The sequence below is a fragment of the Epinephelus fuscoguttatus genome, linkage group LG19 (assembly GCF_011397635.1).
Source record: "Epinephelus fuscoguttatus linkage group LG19, E.fuscoguttatus.final_Chr_v1".
In the NCBI taxonomy this organism is placed as follows: Eukaryota; Metazoa; Chordata; class Actinopteri; order Perciformes; family Serranidae; genus Epinephelus; species Epinephelus fuscoguttatus.
In genome coordinates this window covers 15,058,896-15,077,041 of record NC_064770.1, presented here as the reverse complement: position 1 = coordinate 15,077,041, position 18,146 = coordinate 15,058,896, and the positions used below count along the sequence as shown (strand labels likewise).

The window sequence follows — 18,146 nt, the reverse complement described above, 5'->3', positions numbered from 1 at the left end:
CAAACAGACTGAACCAAAACATTACAAGAAAATAACCAGAAACAGGAGCAAACAACCACAAAGAGATGCAAAGTAGCCTTGAGACACAAAACGACTACAAAACATCTACCAACAACGTGGCTGCTTCAGTATGGCAGTCTGTTTCATTGTGTGGGGCCTGATGTCTCATAACTGTCCATCTCTGGAGTTACACATAGCAGCTGTTAATATTATTTCATATGGTAATATCTTAAAAAATAGCAAATATTGGCATTCCTTTCTTACAATGTATACATTATGTAACTATTAGTAATGTGCAGATCATTATTACTCAGAACCAGGGCTTTACATTTGAGTCTTAACGCATACTTACTCATCTTACAAATATGCCTGGTGGGGAAAAATTATTCAGTATGGAAGTGTCATCATGTATAACTGTATGAATGTATGATTCATATAGGGTCACGCTTCACTGTCTGCATGCAGGCATGTGAGCAGACTTCAGAGTGTCAGGTTAAGATACTGTAAGATGAAGACCTTGAAGGTGGTTAGGCTCCCATGTTAAACTCATCTGTGTGATGTGTGGAATACACTATCTAAGGCTGAATCATTGCTCTGTTACTTTAAGTTTTTGGTACCTCTTTGTCCGTGCATGTGTGCTGTACCAACAGTTTCTCTGATTTCATTATTCCCCAAAATGAAGACTGACCAAGAGTACAAGTTTTTTGAGTGCCCTTCCAAAACTTTTCTAAATGTGGCCCTGAATATATCTTTGCTTTCTTCATTTACCAAAGAGCTTCATGTGTTCTGACATCTCCCTCTTGAACAGTCAAATGTAGCTTATCCTGCAGAAACACAGGAGGGCGCCATCACTGCCCAGCAGGTCAGTGACAATCTGAGGTCCGGCAAGGTCAGAGCCGTGAGCAGACTTGCACCAAAAAAAACAAAAAAAAACAAAAAAAAAACACAAGCACATGACTGTGTGACTACTGCACCCTAGGGCCCCTGAAGGACCCACAATACTGAATCATTCTCTAATCACAAAGATCAGAGGATCCAGAAGTCAATCCATCTCAGCATTTAGCTGCACACACTGATTAAGGCTGCACATGCACGGTGCCTGAGAGGCCTGCAGAATAGAGGGAGGGGGTGGAGGGCGAATTTGTGAGCAAACAATCAAGCTGCAAACTCAAAGCAACTAGCTGTTTCAATTTGCCAAATGAGCCATATGTGTTCCCGTGCTCGGGGCCTTCCACAACAGCAGATTGACCCAAGACGCAGGCCCTCACACAGTGACAAATGGTAAAGCACCTTGAAACCATCCAAATCATTTCCACTAATTTGTCAGCAGGAAACCCGTCTGACTGTGTGGAATCACAGACATCATCCATCCTGTGTGCTTCGGTCATTTCCTTGGAATATGGTTAGCGGCCTGGTGGTGGGCTGTCGGATTGTGTCACTTTGTTTTCCATCCAGTGAGTTAAACTCATCTAAATCTACACTTTATTCAAACTCTGTGGCCTCCAGAAGAACAGCTATGGTCCCAGTGCTGCATCTTTGGGGTCCACCACAAACAGACCAAACACAGTCCTGTTCAGAGAAGAGTCTGTTATGTTACAACTTTGCATTTTGCTTACCTTTGACTGCACTGTAACTTATAATGGGTTTTTTTGTATTTTATTGTAGTTTTTACATTTTTGTTTACACAGTCTTTGCTTTTTATCTCATTTCCAATTATGCTTTGTGCACTACATACTGAATACACAAATCCTACATTTAAGTAATACTATTCAAATATTCATTATCAAAATAAAATGACATCTGAGCAGTTAAAAAATCCATTAAGTATGATTATGCCATTATAAACTGCATAGACATAGATCCCAGGTGGGACAGAGGGGGCACGTCCCCCTCGACATTTAGAACATACGCATTTGTCCCTCCTTATATAAACATAAACAACATATCCTTAAATGATTTATATGGTATCCGAGCCTGGTCTCACTCCAACATCGCCATAATCCGGTGCTTAGGCAGTGACTTGCAGCATCAGAAACCAACTTAAAAAGGCGTCCTTCAACGTCGGTATGATACGCGGCTGGTTACCGTTATACCGGCAGTGTCAGCGACAGCGGGACGAGGATGAAAGATAAGGCAGCGAATGTCCAAGTGGGGTGGGTGGGTCCAACAAACACTGACTTTCTCCCAAGAGCGGTGTTTGCGTACCTTAAGATTATAAAGCCAAACAGTTTGGTCTTTTTTCCTGAAGCCAGCCACGTGTTTTTGTTGTCGATAAAAAAACACACATCAATTCACGGTGTTGTACTGACGTAGTGTGTTTATTTTGAAAGAGACTGTATGTAAATGTTAAATTTACTGTGAAAACAAAAGTGTATCTTAAAAGAAGACAATGCATGTAACAGGCAGAACTTGACACAATGTCCCAGAACGTCAACAACCAACGAACGCAGGGTACCTTGCACGTCGTATGTGGACGTGGAAAGTCCATGACCCAGCTTGTCAATATGTTACGAGGTCGGAGTGAAAATGTGTTGGATATCCTACAGAAATGCACACACAAGGATATCCTACGAATTTGCACCCCATGAATGACGTTACATACTTAACATAAAGTTATGGAGGTTAGGTTAGTTAATATGGTTAGGTTTAGGGGAAGAAACATGACAAGAGCTTCCTTTAAAGTGACTCAAAATTCACATGTTTCAAACACAAAGTCCCGTGATTTGTGACCCATCCACCACCCCAACCTGCTACCTTACAACACTGCGCCCTCCTTTACTCCTATTAGTGCATTGGTCACGTGATCGCAGCCTTTCCAAATATGTATGTTCATCAGTGCATAAGACCAGCCTGACATGAAAGTAGAAGAGGACTTTCATTTGGACAAAATTAAAGATATTTACATTATACATGGATGCAAAAAAAAATGCACAAATTGGTGTGTAAACACTCACCAGAATGCAGGACATTAAGTATTTGATGCTAAAAGATTTTGGTGGAGGACCCCTCATGTAGTAAGTGCCCCCCCAATGCTGAAACAAAACTTACGCCCCTGCTGTACCACAGACAAATCAGGCTTCATTAGGGATACTCTGAGAAAGCAAATGTGAAATTACCACAAAATTATAGTAATCTTACATTTTACATAACCTACCATACAAATGTTGGCCGACAGAGATTGTGATTTAAAAGGCTACTCAGCCATTACAAATACCTCACACATGATTATGCGATTATAAACAGACACAACAGAATACTCTGAGAATATTATCGTGATTTCTGTGAGGCTGCATCACATAAACACAAAGTGACGGGTTTGTAAATTGGCTTATTCGCCCTTTTTTTTTTTTTTTTTTAAGGCAGATGTTTGTGGACCCAGGATGTGTGACCTGTCGGGTGCGCGCACTGTCAAAGACGCGTACGCGCAACATCCTGCTTTACTGCTCCCCTGCAAAGACGGGTCGCCACGCTTTCAGTCAGAGAATCCAGCTGTCACTCAACGAGACCCCCGTTCAGCCAGTGTCAGGCTGTATGTGGCACACGGCGGAAAAGCCCGGTCCCGATAAATACGAGACACCGCTGGATGTAGGTGGACCTCCAGCGATCAACAGATCGGCAACTCCACTGTCCACTCCTCCTGCGAAGAAGGAAAGATGAGGGACCCGAAAGACAATACCGGAGCCAACTGGCACATGTGAGCGATATTTATTACCAAATTCTCGAGCTAGTCACACAGATATGAGCACGCTAGCTCTCAAGATTTGGTTGTAATTAGCCGACGCAACTGCTCTTGGCAGCGGAGAAGGTTCAGCCCGTGCCAAAATGAACAGACTATTGTCTAGCATCGCTGTAACGGAATGGGCCCGCAGCAATTTTGGCACCGGTTTTACGCAGCAGACCACATAGTTCAATCGACGTAGCTCGACTGAAGACAGAGTAGGGTGGCTGGCATGGACAAAGAATGCTTACACATCTCGTAGTGATGCTATAAGATAAAAAGACATCAGTGAAACACCCTGCTGGTTCCCTCCCGAGAAGTGGAGCAGATAATCAACGGCGGGATTCAAGTTTGGACCTCACCAAGTCCAAAACGACCTTCCCCTCCCCAAAACAGAATCATCTTACATCTTAAAGCATCTTCACAGACTCGCATAGCGGTAAGAATTTGTCTAATAATTCCCAGTAATGTAATAATTCTCATCTTTGTTCATTGTGTGGCTTATTTCTAACCCAATGGAAGGTGAGGGTGGATGCTGGGGGGTCATGGACGCACCATTTGGCACCATAACGCACAGACAATGCTTGCATCGTTGTGGTTCTGTTCTGTTTTAATTTGCACTGGATTTTCCCTGTTTTTTTATTATTATTTTGCGAGTGTAACACGTTGGTCAAGGCCAAGCTGTGAGCAACAAGAGAGCAACTTCACTGTACAAACGTGCTTTTGTGAAGCTGCTGCGACCGGCGCGTTTAATTGACATAAGCTACTAATTTGAAGTCCATATTGCCGCCCGTCAGCTTCAAATCAAATGCAATTGTAGCCGTAAAAAAAAAACCAATTACGTCCAGACACTGAAACACAGTGTCTCATAATCTTTTGTTCTCAAATCATTTCAGCAGGAACATGGTGTAGATGGGCGGTGCAGGGATTCTCCTCGGGATCTGGTTAAATCCTGCAGGAGCTGTTCAAATTAGTCGAAGTACATGCAGACTTTATAATGACGTTATTGGCAAACTCTTGAGATTCATTAATAATGGATATGTTTCACAAGTGTTGAAAAGCTTTGCCTACAATGCATTTTTTGTTTTGTAGTGATTTGTATTGAACAGTGCTGTAACATTATGCAGGCTCACATTATCAAAACCTATAGAGCTGAATTATTTGAAATAATAAAAGTGCTAATTGGAGCTGCAGTGCTTATTATAATTAAACATATTCTCTGCTTAATAGATTATCTGACTAAATAGTTGCAAAAGATAACCACAACACCACATTTCCAACAATTACCCTCAATAATCGCACAATTAAGCATAACATAATTTGCACCTCTGCATTTAAAAACATGATATTATCTATGATGGTGCCGTTACCCATGGTGCACTAGCTCTCTTTTACCTCTCTTCCAACAGAATGTGCTTACAGCTGCTTTGACAGCCTCTCTGTGCACAGATCCCCCGTTTCAGTGATTATCTCATCATTTTTTAAGTCAATATATCAAAAGCAACACTCCCACCACTCAGCAGTTAACCTGGGGAGCAGTCAGCTCCTGGCATTATTCACCACAATGAGAAACCGTTTCATTGTGCCGCTGGATGCCTTTGAAATATGCCACATTGGTTTCCGTGTGGAGCATTTGTCAACGCCACAGCAGCAATGGCTCAAATATGAGCCACCATAATGAGTTTCTCCCCTGTGCTTCAGAAAATCCTCCTATATGTTAAGACATTGTGATGGATTTGGGATGTTGCCAACCGAAAGAGCTTAGTGCTCATGAATGATGCTTGCTTTCTACATAGCATATGGATGCTATGCATTTTATCAGAATTTATTTTTTGGTAAGCTGCCAGTAGAAGCATATCTACCTCAATTTGCCCTCCATTCCTTCTTCTATATTTCCATCCAGTAAGTGCGCTTTTGGCATTTCACAGCCTTGCAATCAACATTTTCTGTATGTGAAATTATTTCTGCGAGGCAGTCCATCTCTGTCGCCCGACACCCCTCCCACCTTGTTAGCCCTGCACCCCCCCGAGACCATTATCTCACTCCCTGTGGATTGGAGGAGGAACTTGTGCCAATATGGGAGAAGGGGAAGTCGACCCCTGTGCACTCCAGCACAGAGAGAGAGGGATGAGAAGCAGATTCTGTGTGGCAGCGAGGAAATGCCCCATCACTTCAGTTAGTATCATGACCAGTGTGCTCCTGTCCTCTTTTCATTTAACACATACAGCATTTTTCTGTATTATTACACTCTTGGAGAGAAACACTCCTGCTACCAAAAAAGCCATGACTTGGCAGATATAAGTGATAAATTGTGCATGGATGTTTATTAAATGATCAGAAGACGTCCTAGAAAAGTCTGAGAAATGCTACATAGCCTCTTAGCTGGCTGCTTGATTTATAGTATATCCAATAGTATATATAAAATCAGAACATTTTGCAGCTCTTCAAATGAATGTCCAAGAAAAGGTGCACAAAAATGGCTCTTTGATAAGTTGTGAATAGCAACACGGACAATGTTGGCTATCAACCATGCAGCAAAGTGCTGTCTTGACTTACAGATTGCATGATAAAAGTATCATCTCAAGTTGTGAAGCACAATAGTACTCCATTGTTTACAAGGCCTGCATAGAAAATTTCACACTGATAAAAATATAGCTGTCTTATCAGTGAAATTAAAGTATCAATAGAAAAATGCACCCTGTATTTGTTATACCTTTAGTATACCAGTGGATTGTTCCATGCATGCATTGATGTGTACATTTAACTGCTGTAGTTGGTAAAAGTGGAGCTAATTTGAGCGATTTTTTACATACTGTTGGGTAGTTTAATCTCTTACCCCACCATATTTTATTAAAATGTGTGTTTTATCATGTGTTTTGTTCATAAAATCTTGATCTTAACTAAAGCTGTCAAGTAAATGTAGTGGAGTAAAAACTACAATATTCCATCTGAAGCGTAGCATGAAATGGAATTACAAGTACCAAAAACTTTGGGTTCAAGTACAATATACTCAAGTAAATTTACATATTTACACCACAGCACTGCAAAGCACATTTTAAAAACCTTCAGTAATTTCATATCATAATGAATTTTGGTTCCTTTGTTTACATTTAAGTATTTTAATGAGTCAAGGCCTGATGCACAGCTCACTGCAGAGCTTTACGCTTAAATACCATACCATTGAATTCTTAATGTCTTATGATAAAAGGAAAATCAATATTGCCATATACTGTTGGATTTATTATTCCATTCCTCTTTCAATTCACAGTTAAAAGCAAGAATAATACTCCTGGGGGGTTGCAATCAATAATGGTGTATTAAATTAAAAGCTCAGTGGATTTGCTTGCAATTGCTCAAGGCTTTTGCACACAGTATAGTTTCAGCCTGCATTTAACTACAAATAAATACAAATAAAAGGGGTTTCCATTGCCACAGGAATAGAGAATTGCAAAAATGATCCCATGTTTAATGTCACGTTAAACTGTAGTGTTTGTTCCCAACCAGTCAAGGTAATATCAGCATGAGGGCTCCAACCACTCTCAGCCAGATGTGCTACATAATACAGTAACACACAATATTCACCACCATCAGTCATAGATCATAGTTTTGAATCCTAAATTGCCTCATTTCCACCATTAATATCCCTCTAATCTCCAAATATCACCAGAGCATTATGTGTATCAAATTCTCCACCTCTATGCTGTTATTCTAATGTTATTTTTTATGTTAATCACTTGCAATTAAATCAGTCATTTACAATTATCATAATTGTCTAGTGAAATGTCTGCAGGATCTGTTTAAGTCAATTATATGCTTTATAGGCAGCTATTTTGAATAATTGGAGTAATTCACTTCCTGTTTTTCCCAATTCTTCCCTTCAGAATGTGTGATGTGGAGCCAGTACAGTAAGAGGTAAATTTTATGCTTTTAGCCACTACATCAAAAACATACCCACTTATATATGAGGAGCAGGTGCTTTGCAGCACAAACAGTCAACATGTTGCACCGGCAATAGAGAAAAAAAGTCTGTGTGAGTGATTGGTGACCGCAGTTTTGTGGATGAGCTGAGACATATGCAGAGATGATGGGAGATCCTTCACCGCTGTAGCCTTCCCTAACTGGCTTTGTGCAACATGAAATATCAAGGTATTATGTCTATATCTTGTTTAGCAGACGTGAGCACACTGCCAGCCTTAATCCTCAGAGTGCAGCACACAGAGGGAAAACTGTGTCTTTATGCCTGCCAACGAGTCTGGATTCCCTCTGCTTGACACTGTGTACTTTCTGTTTGCCAGTTCCTGTAGATGATATTAAAGTAAAAGCAGAGGGAAGGGGCTTCGCTCTCTTTGTAATTACCAAGTGATTATTGTTAGAGGTCATCCAATGCACCCACTTTTACTCCCCAAGTGTAGTCTCCCCTGCTTGGTTCAGCTGTACTGATTGGGCCATGTGAAAATACAGTGTAGATGTAATTTGTGGATCTGGATGATGTGATGGAACTCTATCTCTAATGAGCAAATGGTAATTTTCTGGGAGAATAGTTTCATTTTTGATTGAGCGCATGTAGTGAAATTTGTTCTGAAACATTGGTATAAAAATAATTGGCGAGTCTTAAAATAATTGTGAAGATTAAAAATGTAATTAAATTGTCATTAAATTTAGAAATTAAAATAGTCATGTGTGAGCCATAAATTATAAAGATTTAGACATTCATGTATTTCACTAACTTAGTCAGCCGACGTGATATTGATGAATCAGTTATGTGCCCGATAACAAGTCGTAGGAGTACAGCAGAGCATGCTTTGTATCCAAAACGGCTGATATTTTAGGGGAGATTCCAAATATTAGACAAGGAAGAGCAGTGGAGGGTTGTGTCGTGCTCTCTGTGACTCATGATGACTCCTCGGGAAAACGAGCCTTTCCAGTTGTGGCGGTGCACGTGTTGCCGTGATGCCACAGCAGATCTCTGAGTCCTTAATTTGCAAAAAAAAAAAAAAAAAAGGAAGAGAGCTGTCTCATTTTGTCAAACAATGGGAATCCTGACCACCATGATTCATGTCATCCATGTAGCACTACTGCTGCATATTAATACTAGAGCAACATGTGTCCCCATTGCAAAAGCAGTGCAGTGTACCTCCATTATGTATTGTTCTATTTGCAGTGGTGGTTCTAAGGAGAGGCGGGGGGACCAGCGCCCCTGTAATGTAGAACATCCACAATGCTGCGATCACAATAATTAATACAAATTCAGACAATCCCTGAGACTTCTGCATGACCTTTCGATTTTGTCCAATCACTGCAACCTTACCACAAATCTTAACTATTTAGAAATGGGTAAAATCTTATTTTATTGTAGAGCTGCGTGCAACGTATTGTGTCACTCAGCCCCTCCTTGCCCCGTCTTTTCTCTCTTGCTCTCTTTATTTATCTTAAGAAAATTGCTGCAGGAATTTGAGCTCCTGTTAGCATCACACAGCTAACATCAGTTAACTGTTATTAACATGTTTAACGTCAGAGTCAAACAGTTTCGGTGTGGGTGTGAGATTGTTGGGACTGTATAACAGCTCAGCGTTGGATGTTGGATGCTGCTGTGTGAGCTTGTGCAATGAGTGAAATGATCACATTGGAGCTCCAGCTAACTGTAATTTTCACTGCAGTCTGATAACTTTTTTTACATTAAAGGTCCAGTGTGTAGGACTTAGTGCCATCTAGTGGTGAGGTTGCAGAACTGAAATATCACCTGTGTGCCAAGCCTGTAGTAGAACTATGGTGGCCGACACAAAAACACGAACGGCCCTTTCTAGAGCCAGTGTGTTATTTGTCCACTCTGGGGTATTATAGGAACAGAATGACGGACGCTATGGGAGAGGACCCGCTCTGTATATAGATATACAACTCGTTCTAAGGTCATAAAATGATTATTTTTTTCAGGTAATTATAAACTAATGAAAACATGGTTATGAATATTACATACCATGTCTGCAGATTAGAGATGCACCGGTCCAGCTTTTTCAGTTTTGATACCGATCCCCACGCTGTGGCTTTGAGTATCAGTCGATACCCAATACCGATCCGATACCATGGTTGACCTAAAAAGCTATATACCTTTACATGTAAAACAGAAAAGACTAGAGGCATCAGGCATTGATGACTGCACAGTTCTTTCCTAAGATAAAATGAAACAAGATGAAACAGATTAATGCAATGATGAACTATTTATTTGTAACAAAAATAAATAATTGTGCAACAGCAGTTGAAATAGTGTGAAATACCTCCACACAGCAGATTCTCTCCTTCGCTCCATGACATATGACGTAGCTCAAGTCGCAATAGATTTAAAGGGAAAGGATCGCCTCAGGTATAGGTTGTATTTTCCAATACCTGATCCATCTATTATGATGATATTGGGGCCGATATTCGATCCAGATATCGGATCGGTGCATCCCTACTGCAAATACAATAGATGCCCCTAAATCCTACAATGTGGACCTTTAAAGACAAAAGGCAGACGAAATCTCATTATGTGTTCCCACAGTGATATTGCCTATTTTGTCTGACTAACAGCCAACAAACTAAAAAAGTATGCATAATCTACAATGATGTGAAATAGAGGAAAAGAATAAATCCTCACTTGGAGGAGGTGTAAGCAGCAGAGACATGTTCAGTAAGAGAAAAAGATGGAGACAGACAGAGAGAACCCCACTGAGTGTGGATGAAATCAGATGTCACTTTCACCAAGCCTGTACTCATGAAGAGATATGGGCAGTCTAGCAAATGAAAACAGTCGTGAGTTTCCTTCCCACCGGGAATGTCACTATAACATACCAGGATCAGCTCAGACATACATAGTGTGTGCCTGGAAACCCACACACAAATACACACAGATGCACTGAGCCCAGCACGTACAGTGATGTTTACGCTCCAGTCAGTGTTGAACATGCATATTCAAACTGATATGTCATACTCATGAATCTGCGCATGCTGACACATTTACATATGAGCTTGGCTGTCGTGGGCCAGGCTGTGATTCAGGGTGACAGGTCTTATGCCACTTCCCTCGGGTCACAGGAGGGGCGGAGTCACAACGTGACAGGAGTGAAGCCAGAGAGATGCCTTTCATTCACTGTCAGTCTCCAATGACACAACCTTCCTCTCCGTTTTTAGTCACATTTCTGGCTTCAGTAGTGGTGAGGTAACATTTGGGCTCCTACACAGCTGACTATGCTCATGTGACTCATACCTGTTGTTTCACTTTTATCTCGTGTTGTCAGAGTAGGTTAAGTGTATTCCTAACTTGGATTTATTCAGAATATCAGTTCGGCAGTGCGGCTCACGTCATATGGTTTAAGGCCAAATCTGTATTTACTGAGTCCATGAATCACAGGTATATATACATATATCACCACACAAACACAAATATACAGGTGTATATTTCACTTGTAAATTTTGTTTGATGTTGCTACACTTTAGTGTACATTTAGATGCAAATAGTGCCTTTGAATCACTGTGCTACACACTAACTTGTCGGCAGCAGCAGATGAAAAGAAGGTCCACATTTGCAGCTGCAGTCTGTTGCACCTTAAATGACATTAGACAATAAACAATCGGAACTGCTCTGCTTAACATAAACAAGAAACACATCACTTCTTGTGCAGACTGCAAGTTTCATGTGTCTCAGGTTAAGTATTTTATAATTATCCTCTAGGAGTCAACAGCTACATCGGTAAAACTTAAAGATATATATATTTTCACACATAGTATCACAGAGGTTCCTTCAAGACCAAAGAGAAAATCACTGCATTACAAGCAGAAGTCCTGTATTGAAAATCTTACATAAGTAAATGTACATCTGCATATTATGCTGCAGAATAGCCCCTGTGAATAATATATTATTACGTATTATATTTTTGGATTATTATTGCCAATGCATTAACATATAAGCAGTATTTTAATTTTGTAGCTGGTCAAAAGAGGACTAACTTGAGGGGTAACTTTGGTATTTTTCAACCCAGACCTTTTTCTTCTTTTCCCATGTTTTTGTGTCCAAGTCACTAATGGGAACAACAGTTTTGTTTGTTTGTTTGTTTTTTGGTCCAGTATTGAGTGACACGGCTGCAACCAGCACCCATGAAAACAGGCTACAGTGTAACCATTCAGGGCATATGTGCACCCTCAAAGTCACTAAACTCCATTTAAATGAATACTTTATTATTTAGTAATTTTAGTGTGTATAGAGGCAGCATATTTTCCATTGGGGCTGCAGTTCCTCGAATGGCCACTTGAGGCTGGCTCCAAGAGCGGGTCAGTCCCCACAGACCTCCATGTTAAAATGCCCAACTTTACAGCAGAAATAAACATGTTTACAGCCTGATGGAAAAAAAGGGGCTGGTCTCAATTGCTAATTTCCCCATTCATGACAACTGTAAGGGGTGAATTTTTACATAACTCACCCATGTCATTAAGTCATTAAAGTTACGCATGATTAAGGGTGGGGTTGTTTTGATTGACTGTCTGCGAGGCGTCACCACAGTCTGAGTCAGATCCACCCCTCGCTCCTCCACAGCTCCACCCTCTCATTCAAATATGGTCACTTCTGGCTCCAAAAATCCAAGATGGTGACGGCGAAAACGTTGAACTCAACAGGAGTCCACAAACCAATGGGTGACATCACAGTAGCTACGTCCATATCACATCTAACTGGGTGAATTAAGGGTTTCAGTTAACCAACCCAGAGTTGGAACAGTGAGTTTTATTTTGTTTCTGTCGACTTTGAATGGAGTGTGTTTTACTTTTAGTTTTGGAGTCTGGTGGGTTTGGAGAAACCCTGAGTGCTTTCACAGGCTGCAGCCCGTTCAGTAAATACTGAACCACTTTTAAAAATTTGTTGTTCCCATTAATCATTTACATGCAAAAACATGGGGAAAAAACCACCTTAAACCACCTTTTAAATGTTGGGCTGTTTTATCTGTAACATTTGTTACTTTATAAACCTAATCTCAGAGACTTAGCAGATCTTGCAGTTAGTCAACTCGCCAAAGCTGCTAACTTGGACTCAAGTTGATGGGGTTTGATGTCATAAAGGTTGAAATGACGTTTCCCAGCCTGGTAAGAACAACATCCTGGGGGAAGCCCTTATTACGTGTGATACTTGAAATATTTTTAAGGTGATATAATAAAATCAGCTTCAGGCCCCACATACATTTACTGGTTTCAACTTTCAGAAACCCATAGCCGTCAAAAGTTTTTAACAACCTCACAGTGTTGAGCTATGTGACTCTGAGTAATCCTTTGAAACACTATCAGCACAGGTGCAGTGGAGGAGGCTGCAGAGATTTCATTAAACACACAAAGTCACCTTCATTATCTGAGCAAGCACACACAGGAGTGATCAGCAGAGTGCGGATGACACTGTGGAGAACATATTAGAATCCATACGGAGATCTGTGCCACAGAGCTGCACATGGCGGAAGGCGTGCGCTGATCCGGCCACGAGCGCTCACGCCTGATTGGCCCAGCTGGGGCAGCCATGGTCGGGCGACGTCCCCCTCGCTCTCTGTCACTGACGGAACAACAGAGCAGCCAGGTTCACGGACCACGGCCGACACCCTGTCACCGCCTTGCTGCCACACTCCGCCACACACTGAGGCACACACACACAAAAAAACAACGAGTGCACAGGAACAAGCAGAAATGTGAGGAAAGCTTGACCACAGAGGAGAGAAAACCCAAAGTAGTTGAGGACAAAATGTAATTCTGGAAAGGAGACATTTTTGTTGCCATGAGTCACTGTAAAAATGTCCAAATGCTCATATTACTCCCATTTCATCAGTGCTGTGTCAGCTGTTGCAGACCCTCCACCCATCCATTGCCACTGCTTGCCACTGCAAAGGGTCACAGCCTCCACGGTGTCACAGAGCTTATTATTTACCTCATGATAAATGCATACAAGTGAGAGCATTTTGTTTTCCAGCACACAAAGGAATTTGTTGTTTTTAAGACCCTCACAATGATATTATTAATTAGCATTTGTTACTTTTATTTCCACCATTGCTAATAAAATCATGTTAGCATGTAAACTTCAGTAGCTCAGTCTCTTTCTTGGACATGCAGTGTTTTGAAACTATTCAGGCCTTGTGACCCAGCAGCATGGTGGCTCTTTAAATGTCTTAGGGAAAAATTTCACTCAATTAAACAAATACAAGCAGGGGCACTAATAGAAGCTCAAGAGAGACAAGCTAGCACAGAGTTATTTTTAGCTGCTGTTCCATATACAACATGTTCCTCCAGACACAAAGATGCTCCGGGGTCATGTTCAGTGTTTACACAGCCTCTTATGGAATCCTCATACCTTTGACTAGATCTAACTGGAGCCTTAGGAATCATTAGAGTAGGTTTTTAGGATGTATTACAGGCAGAGTTAAGGTAAGATTTAGCTTTTTAAAAATCAACAAAAATGGTTTATTGCTCTTACAAGTGATACTTTTCTGAAAGATGGTTCAGTAATAACAGAAGGTCGATCTGTCCTTGAATATCCAATGATTTTATCTTTACGAAAGTTTTATCCAAAACAATGTGGTACTTGTTGAAGGATAGCACGTGACTAAATAATGAGCTGAATCAATTTATATAATTTTCGAGCAAAAACTGTCAAACATTCACTGATTCCAGCCTCATAACTGTGAGGATCTGATGTCTTTTTTTGTGTTATGTGAAAGAAAACTTGAATCTTTGAGTTTTGGACAAACTGTCGGATAAAAGAAAATAAACTTTTTTTGTTTGTTTTATAGACAAAGACAACAAAAGATCAATAAAGACAATAATAGACAGATTAAAGGAGTAGTGTGTGGGATTTAGTGACATCTAGTGGTGAGGATTGCAGATTGCAACCAGTTGAAACATCTTCCACATGCTTAACTCCAGGTTAGGATTCCTTCTGTTATGCACTTCAGGGTGGTTATACTGTGAGCTGAATTATCCACAGAGGTCTCTTCCTCGCCAAAACAAGCTGACTCAATGATTTAAACAGGTAAAAACACTGAATTAAGCAGTCTTACATTAAAAATCACTGTTTTTCTGACTCTGTCCAGCTTGTTGTGTAGGAGCTGCTAACTATGGTGGCCAGTGCGAAAGTGCACATGGCTTTATATCTACAGCAGTGTTTGGTTTGATTGTTCTGGGCAATTTTAGAAACATGGTGGTGCAACATGGTGATCTTTGTAGATGATGACCCCCTATGTAGATATAAAACAGCACATTCTAGGTTAATAAAAGAACAACAATTCTATTTTTCAGGTGATTATACAAATAAAATATATACTTAATAATAATAATAATAATAATATTATATTTAATTTTTGCAAATAGATCCCAATGAATCCTACACACTGGGCCTTTAATTGACAAGGAAAACAATCTTTGCAGCCTTAATTTACCATGGAAATAAATTTATCTTGATCACTGTTTTACTTTGTAAATCACATTCACGTTTTAAACAGCGATTTCTCTCATTATGTAGTGATAATTTATTTTCATCAATAAAAAACAACAGATGGCCACCACAAGTTCTCAGAGCTTAAAGTGGTGTCTGCAAATATTCATCTTTTATCTGACCAACAGTGAAAAGACTGCAAAGTATAAATTATTCTCAGTGATATGAAACCGAGGAAAGCAGCAAATCCTCTTTCTTTTTTTGAGAAGGTGCAAGCAGCTACATGAATAGTGTGAGCAAAAGGTAGAGACGAGCAGAGAGAAGCCCACTGAATGTGGATGAAATCGAAATGATGAAATAATAAGCAGATTATCTAATAATGGAAACGATTGTTTAGCTTCAGTCATAAATTTATGACTTATTAGATTCTTCAGTTCACATGTGTTATAGAGTGTTTGATTTGATTGTGATTGATTTAGATAGTTCAGCTATATTGTCATACAGACATTGTTGATCCTTTACTACCAGTGAATCGAGGAACTCCCCCCTCATACAACCTGTCAGCTTTCTATTCATATTTTTTGGGCAACAAAACAACAAATGCAGCGACTCCTTTTGCCTTTCTCTTTCCTGTTACATCACCAACACGTGATGTGTCTCCCAGGACAGCCCTGTCCTGTCCTGTCCTTTCCTCTTCCTCCTCTCCTGGAGTCATGTTTAAACAAAGTAACATTCATACATGAGTGGGTTTCCATGGCCACAAGGCCTCAGGATTATCAGAGCCATGGCCCACCATGGTGTGATGGGTAGGAAAAAGCCCAAAGGCGTGCACAGATGCTCTCGTGCTACTAGTGTAGCCTTGATGATAGCCTTACGGGCTAACACTTTGAGACTCTACGTCTAAAACAAAAAAAAGAAAAAAAAAAAAGATTCACTTGACAGAAATGCTTAAGGCCTAACTTTAAATAACTCTGCGCTGTTTCTGGTTTTTTTTCCTCTTCTCTGTTTATTATTGGTTTGGGCCTCTGCTGCACGAGACCGTCTTGAATGCTGTTTTAGGAGTCGAGGGAACGGAGCCTCTCTCCTAAAGAAGCCTCAAGACATATCGTTTACATAAAGATTACATAAAGAACGTGTTTGTTCTGAGAATGATAATGACTTAGTGATTGTATGCGCAGGCCGTAGGGGAGAGCAGCAGCAGCAGCTTCCTCGGCTGGCACAGTGTGTTTGTCTCTGGATCTCATCACAGCTCCTTTCTTTGGTTTGGCATGGGAGCACATGAGCAGTTTTGACCCCCTCAGCTTCAGCCCTCCTCTCTGTCTAACCCTCAGGGCATGCACACGCATTTCCCCCTGAGGTCAGTAAACTTGTCTCACGCATTACCCCTGATGATTTATTCTTATTGGCTTTGTCTTGAGTTCAGAATTAGTGACCCCTATTGTTATCTTTATAACAGCCATCATGGTTTAATACTACAGTAAACACTCCTTGAGAAGGTCCTTCATTAAATCACAACAGATAAGCTACAGGTGTTAACAGTTTACAGTGCAGCTAAACACGTGTGTGTGTGGGTTTTTTTTTTTTAAAGAAGTCAATCAAAATAAAACTGTGACCTGATTTCATGCTGTACACAGTGTGAGTGGTTTTCCACACAACAGCAGGACGTAATAAAGTCAAGTTAATTACCTTGCTGAGGAGTTGGAGATGTGTTCACTGTGGTGGCTGCTCCTACTTCCTCCATTACTCCCTTGCAAAAATTAACACTAATCGACAGACAAATAAAGTGAAAAAAGGACAGTTGTCTTCTTTTTTTTTTAGATGCATTTTGATTACCAGTTGCGTTAACCACAGTGACACATACATTGTGTGTGTTTGAAGCTAGGCTGCATATATAGCTTCTTGTTCACGTGAAGTGATTGCACCTGAGAGGGGCATGTCCTTCTCAGACAGGAGTGCTTGGGTGCCTCTAGGATAAGTAGGAAGGATCCTCCAGAGGCAAGGCAAGAGTCCTTCCTAGCATTCAGTGAACACACATTGGAACAGGTTAACAAGTGTCCCTAGGTGTTTGTCATGAACCCTCAGCAGACTGAGGTGGTTTCAGGGTACTGTGATCATTGTGGCACTCTCTATTAATGTTTACAAATGTAACCAGTGTTTTCAGAGTCATGTGACTTTTAGGCAAAATATATTTCTGGAATATACTTAAGGGTGGACACTTAGTGCTCTATCTCGGCTGTAAATTATTAATTTGAAAACTTTTATATTTTTTAAAATCTCATTATTCGGCAGTGGACACATTGGAAAGTGGAAATTATGAGGTTTCTGTCAGTATTTTTTTTTTTCATGCTTGTGTGATAAAATGACATATTTATCTTAATCCTGGGGCGGCACAGTGTTGTGGTGGTTAGCACTCTCGCCTCACAGCAAGAGGGTTGCTGGTTCGATCCCGGGCGTGGGAGCCCTTCTGGGCGGAGTTTGCATGTTCTCCACGTGTCAGCGTGGGTTCTCTCCGGGCACTCCGGCTTCCTCCCACAGTCCAAAGACATGCAGATTGGGGACTAGGTTAATTGGTAACTCTAAATTGTCCGTAGGTGTGAATGTGAATGTGTCTCTATGTGTCAGCCCTGCGATAGTCTGGCGACCTGTCCAGGGTGTACCCTGCCTCTCGCCCGATGTCAGCTGGGATAGGCTCCAGTGCCCCGCGACCCTCAGGATCTTAATCCTGCTGAGCTCCGCTAGCGCAGGTTTCATTTAAGAGGCCCCGCCTTCACTTCCAGCAAATTGTTCGCAAAGCATTGTGGGGATTTTATACCTGCTGAGGATGCACACATGCATTCTTAGAATTTTTCTGAAACAAGGACTCTGTCCTCTGTAGAATTCCTTGATATTGGAACAGTCCTTTGGCTGGGTTCGATGACGTAGTCTCCATTTGAGGATCCTTCCTGGACTTTGAGAAACACCCCTTGTGTTATCCTCCCTTCATCAGGTGGGATCATGTGA

At 40.9% G+C, this 18,146-nt stretch overlaps 1 protein-coding gene across 2 annotated transcripts in view; it reads left to right on the top strand.

Moving 5' to 3' along the window:
• Nucleotides 1-18,146, top strand: part of gjc1 (gap junction protein gamma 1) — a 64,582-nt gene that overhangs the window by 3,737 nt on the left and 42,699 nt on the right. Inside the window, exons 1-2 of one of the 2 annotated variants that reach the window (XR_007448007.1) lie at nt 3,430-4,157; nt 7,600-7,712. The gene's annotated coding sequence lies outside the window, so the exon portion shown is untranslated. Of the gene's footprint in view, nt 1-3,359; nt 4,158-7,599; nt 7,713-18,146 lie in introns of those variants that run through there. The other variant, XM_049562225.1, reaches the window with a different exon arrangement.